Genomic DNA, 6,295 nt, shown 5'->3' with positions numbered 1-6,295 from the left:
TATCTTTAAATATTTAACAGGTATATATAACATCATTCACTCCTACACATACTAAATATGTACTACATGTACTAAATATACTCGTGTTAGCTGTCAACTGTTGCATAACACTGTTTCAACTGTTATAAATGTCTCTTTATAGGGCTTCATTTTAAGTGTGGATGTGTTAGTAGCAAGTAGAACATAACTAGTAGTGTAACTAGATTTTAGATAACACCATTTAAAGCCTTTTTTACATATTCATTTATTGACACTAACTGAGGAATTGAAAATTGATAACTGAAAATTTAGTACATTCTTTTTATTTCATGAAACACACTCAAAGTAAACTATATTATATGCTTATCATCCATAAAATACTGCGAACAAATTGGTAGAAGAGCATCTTGTCTTGTTCCATCGACGTATATAACCACAGGAATATGCATCTAACATTATAATCTAATGTCCTGGAGACATCGTCTAATTGCCTGCTTTGTAGTGCTGAAATGACGAAAAACTCGATTAATTTAAGTATAGATTAGGATTTTAGTAACACATAAAAAAAAATCACCACCTATTTTACATTCACATAAAGAGCTTGATATTGAGTGTACAGCAAAGTGCTATTAAAGTGCTATTACGATGTTAAATACAATATTACCTTGATGTTCACCATAATATAGCCTGGTACAAACATGATGGCTCCAAACATTAGTGATGCCAACACAACCTTCTCCTGCAACATGGAAGAAGTAAACTTACTATCCATGTACTTTATCTTGTTGGTTCAAATCACACTCTACAATACCATGGTTCATACATGACTGAAAATTTTTTCAAGGACTTTTCAAGGAAATTTTATCGGAAATTCAAGGAAATTTTATTGAACATTTTATTGAAATTCATACACAGAACAAAACATACCTGGATTAATTTAATAATAACCCCATTCTTAATCACTGTCACCTCTAAAACTTACCTGGATCACATTAATAAACCCTTCTAAACACTGTCACTTCTACAACATACCTTGATTTACTGACCGATTTTACTGACTTACTGTAAGTTGTGATCAACTGTCTATCGTATCTATAGCTTTTTAAGCTCATTTAACGCAACTTTTTATTGAGGTTTGCACATTATTGATGGTACAAAATTTCTTTTTATTACAGGCAAGGATTCTTTCTAAAAATTCAAGGACTTTTCAAGCACAAAATCAACATTTACTAAATTCAAGTACTTTTCAAGGACTCTCCTCAAATTCAAGGACTTTTCAAGGACTGTGCGAACCATGAATGCTTCGAATGTAGTAAAATTTAAATCAGCGATCCTACAGCTACACTGGTTAGGTACCTGTTTCATGCGCCATTCAAAGTGATACATGGCAATATTCAAGTAATCCAAATCATGTAATATTTAACAGGTGTCTTTTAATAAGATTTTAAAATAAATGTAAAACAATGGGTACCTCTACAATAAAGTGGTGTAACAAAAAGTTTACACACACTAAACGTGCTAACTTTCATTGTTCTACACTACCTTCACACCTATGCACAAACTGAATAGAATTTTGCAATAGGACAGGTGTAGGAGTTATTGCGTAAAATACTAAGAGAGCGTTCACAAATGACGTCACCTCGATTTTGGACTTTTTTGACCCCCTCCCCCCCTCTGTCACCAAGTGTCACTTTCGAGGAACCCCCCATGGTGACGTCACCATTCTTGGCAGACCGCCCCATTCAAAATCGCAAACAAAGTAAGATGATTTGTTGAACTCGTCAGCCATTTAAAGTTTCATATTCTACTTTTCAGTTTTAATAAAAAATTGTGATAAAATTAAACAGTACTGTCAGTAGTTAAAAATAACTAATGTAATTGTAAAATAGTATTTAGTAACAAATATATTTAAAAAAAATTGAACTGGGAAACACATTACTCGGTTCAAGGATAGAGATGATGTCCAGGACGGTGATAGGATAGGATGATGTTTATTACTGGACATGCTCTCTATCCTTGAGCCCATTACTCTCGCCTTTCGGTTAAACGACAAAATTTATTGACAATGTCGATAATAACAGTTTATTGCAAATCATATTCCTGCTCCAGTCCACAAAAATAATATATCTTGGTGACGTCACTTGATGGAAAACCCCCCTCCCCCTGTCACCATGTGTCATCATTTGTGAACGCTCCCTAAGTTAATCCATTTTACCTGGCTATATATTATTTTTAACCCCAACCCTGAAGCCCTGCCACTTCAGCGGGAATCCAAGTTTATCACTTAGACTGGCGTGGTTTATTCAGGAGGTTGTGTGCATGATGTATCACACTACCCCATCTACCCCTATGAGGCACAAAGGGCTAATAATACTAATAGTAATACTAATACTAGTAATACTAATAGTACTAATACCTACTAGTAATAGTACTAATACTAATACAGTAATACTAATAGTAATATTGTAGAGATTTCGGTTACACCGAACACTCTATTTCAAACCACAACAACACGACAGGGCGCGGCCATTTTGGAATGACTAAAAACCTGGATCGGAAGACCAGGTGACACCCGAATTCCACTTAAAGGGAGAGTTTACTCTAGGTTCTAGGGTTATTTTCAGCTAATTTAGGTTATAATTACGCTACATAAAAAGTTTCNGCGCCGGATCGATCGATCGGTACATCAAAAGCGCGCGCGTCCCGGTGGGGTCTTGAGGCTCGTTTTAGATGAGTAGGCCGGCCCAGTCTCTGCGACTGTTCCGTGGTAGGTAGGAAACGTAGGTACGAACTGTTTCACTTCTCGCCATCCGAAGGTTCTGTTATATACATATTATGCATATCATAAACGTGCGCGTTGTCGGCGAGCGACTGCCTTTTTCAGGTGACTATTGAAAACTATAAAAAATATAATGCGCTCGCGGCGAGACTCGCCGCGCCTGCCAGTAGCGCGAGGTGTTAGGAAATTATATCGGGGGTGGGCGCGCAAGGAGGATTTTGCGCACTTGTGGGTAGCAATTAAAGCGTTTCCTTCCTGATGTCGATTACTGTGCCGGGCCTCACAGACTTGCGCTGCTGCAGCAGGACAAGCGCTAAAGTTGTTCAATGATGATAATATTAGTTCACGTTGGGACCAGAAAAACAATGAAACTGCGGGCTGGACAGAGGAACATCTGTATATTATATAAAGCGTTCAGGGTCTTTTTGCGGGACAGTGTGTAAGTGTAATAGAAATAATTTTGTTGCGGAGAAGTAAGTAAATTTTGGTGTCGATGATATTAATTCTGGGTATGATAATGAGCAGTGCGAGGATTATACTCCCTGCCAGTGACTGTAATATGCTGCTGTAACAATTCTGTTGCTGATGTGGTGTTGCCTAAGTGCTTTATGCTTGTATTGGTCAGTTGAAAGGGCCAAAAAACTTGGTGAACCCCCTGACTCAGGCCTCTCGCCTGGACTCGACCGCCCCCTCCTGGGCGCCGCTGTGGATCCGTAATTTCAGCCCTTGTGACAAATTGTCATTTCTTGATCGCGGAATGGTGTAGTTGTCTCGAATGATGGTTACTGAAGGCGGTTTAGTCGGTTGTAGGTTTCTAGGCTAGTTGTTCGTTCGTTGTGGGTGGTGATCGTACAGGCACAAAGGGAACAGGTGTGTTAAAGAGAAGTCATTCGGGCGCTACTACTCACCGATAAGCCACCACGCAGAGTGCAGCCATGCTAGACTCTCCTTCCTTGCATATTTCTCTGTGCAGTGTTACGTTGAAGTATGTTTGTTATGTATGAATTAAAATGATATATGAGAATATCCAAACTTGTTGTGGTAACCTGGATAAACTTTAATATCTGTCACACAGTGTATATATAGTCACATCTTGCACCAAGAGACAAAGAAACACGCACACACGCGTAAGCCCGTGTGCTTACTCTCGCGACACACCAGACTCCTCACTCCTACATCTCTGTTTTCCCCCAAAACCCCCGCCATGTCTACACTCGATCTGCACCCCTATTTCACAATGACTCGCAGGGTAAGAGCTTTTTAAAAAAACTACTCGCCAAACTGGGCGAGTGAGTCAATAAGTTAACTCGCCCGAATGGAATCTGTACTCGCCCAAATTTTAAAACAAAAAATTATTGTCAAACAATAGTGGAAAAACAAAAAAAACACCATTGATTTAAACTACACATTTAATTTATTGATCACAATAGTACCTAGTAGTAGTAGTGTAGGGTACCTCGGTACCCGTCACTACATAGTTACAAATTTCTCAAAAACACAAGGCACATCTCATCTGAAAGCTCATTGTCTTCCTCCTCCGCGTTATCGTTATCACCACCTCCAGCATCTGATGTAGCTGCTGTTTCCTCATCTATAGCACCTGATGTAGCCGCTGCAGCTGCTTCCACATGTACTGTAGCTACAGTTTCAACATGCGTAACATCACTGTCGGCATCCAAACGGAGTCTCTTTGCTGCTGAGACACACCCATCATCGTCCATCAATCCTGGCCTTCTGGGTTTATGTGATGCTTTCAGCCATCTATTCATCGCACCCGCCCGTTCAAAGTTTCTGACATTCTCGGTACTCAGGTTTATATGGTCATCAGGTTGTTGAGAGTCTGTGTCCCAAGCTTGTTCCTGCTGGTGGTCTTGATGAGCTTCATTTTGCTGAAGCCTCTCTCATTCTCCGAGGATGTAGCAGGAAGTGTAATGATGAGATCTGCTATTGCCAGGATGTTAGAATGATCGGCTGCGTAGTTTTGATACACTTCTGGCCATGTCAGCGTCTGCACTTGGGACTTGAACCTGCATCATTTAATGAAAAAATTAATCATGCATTGGTAACAGTGTACACATGCTGAAAGTGAGTTAAGTTTATATATTTTCAATTTGTTAATTTTGAAAAAATAAAAACATGAACTCATGAACTCATGAACTAATAAGCACGTTTTTCTATTTATATCTTTGATGTTTTAAAAATCAGGGGGGGGGGGGTAAAAAAAGAACCTGAAACCTGAAATACTGCCGTTTGCCTCGTGAACATTTTTCATGCTTCACTGGTCGTGGGTGATGATTTGGAAGAGTGGGAGGCAAAGACTGAGGGAAAGGGAGATGGAGGGAGGCAGAAGGAAAGAGGGTGGGGCGGAGGGAGGGAGGGAGGAATGAAGCGGGAGATGCGTGTATATTATGGGAATTGAATTTGCTCCTATAATACCCGCGTGCAGGCCTCGAATTAAGTGACGAGAGGGGCAAGGCAATTTTTTGGGGGCATGTGAGAAATTGCCTTGAATTTTCTCTAAAATGGATGGGCACCGAGGCAATTTTAAAAGGCATCAAGGCAACTCTCACAATTTGAGAAGGGCACCAAGGCACTTTTGTAAAATAAAGGAAAACTCATAACAAATTAATACATCAAATTAACCTCTGCTAATGGAAGTACAGTAACAGGGTTCAACGTTAACTTTTTATTTCACTAGACCATCGGGCTAGTAACTGAGAAAAACCACTAGCCCTGACCTAACTTTCACTAGCCCAGACCCAGACCATTGTTATGAAAAACTTTGTGTCATCGTATGAATTCTACTAAAATTTCTCTAAATTTACTGCACTTAGCAAGCTACACACCGTACAGATCACAGCTAGCCATTCTTGCGCGAGCGTCGTTTCCCGCGCTTTAAATCGCGCGCGGGCCGAGTCCACGTGCAGCATAAATATGCGTGTTCTACCACGGGCATACACAGGCGCACGATTTATCGATCGTCTACTGGCAGCGGTTGGCAGCAAGCCACGTTTACGGTTATTGTTTTTACCGGAGGGTAGACTGGAATCCGGCCTCACGCTCTGCGACAAACAGTGTGACCGCGAACCAGTCTAGCCAGAGGCACCGACGGCAATTACAGAAAAGGGCAAGGCAGGTGACTGCCGTCGGTCGGGTTGGATTTTCAGGGGCAGTACGGCGATTGATAGGGGCACCGCCGGCAATTGCCGTCGGTGCCGTCGGTTAATTCGAGCCCTGCCCGCGTGTGCGCATCCGTTAGTGTGTGTGTATGTGTGTTTGTACGACTGTAAAAACGCGTATTATAGCCGTAAATCCACGTATAAGACACACATGCATACTCATACGCGCACGCACGCACACGCTCACGGCGCACGCAGACGCATACGCGCACACGCACATGCATATGAACGCACACACTCGCACGCGCACACGCACATGCACACACACATGAACGCACACCAGTGGCGTAGCCAGGATCTTTTAACATAACAGGGGGGCCAAAAACAGCGAACTGCGCAAAATAGTGGATGACTTAAT

At 41.3% G+C, this 6,295-nt stretch overlaps 1 long non-coding RNA gene across 1 annotated transcript; it reads right to left on the bottom strand.

Annotated features, from left to right (window-relative positions):
• Positions 1 to 219: 219 nt before the first annotated feature.
• LOC106806122 lies at positions 220 to 5,816 on the bottom strand. Its single transcript, XR_001393501.1, has 3 exons — positions 5,802 to 5,816; positions 644 to 739; positions 220 to 483 (listed from the first exon to the last, which is right to left on the bottom strand). It is a non-coding gene; the product is annotated as an uncharacterized LOC106806122 (long non-coding RNA).
• Between the last annotated feature and the right edge of the window lie 479 nt (positions 5,817 to 6,295).

Source organism: Priapulus caudatus, unplaced genomic scaffold (genome assembly GCF_000485595.1).
Source record: "Priapulus caudatus unplaced genomic scaffold, Priapulus_caudatus-5.0.1 Scaffold7, whole genome shotgun sequence".
NCBI classification, from domain to species: domain Eukaryota; kingdom Metazoa; phylum Priapulida; class Priapulimorpha; order Priapulimorphida; family Priapulidae; genus Priapulus; species Priapulus caudatus.
The sequence above is the reverse complement of the archived record's forward strand: the minus strand, read 5'-3'. Positions and strand labels throughout refer to the sequence as shown.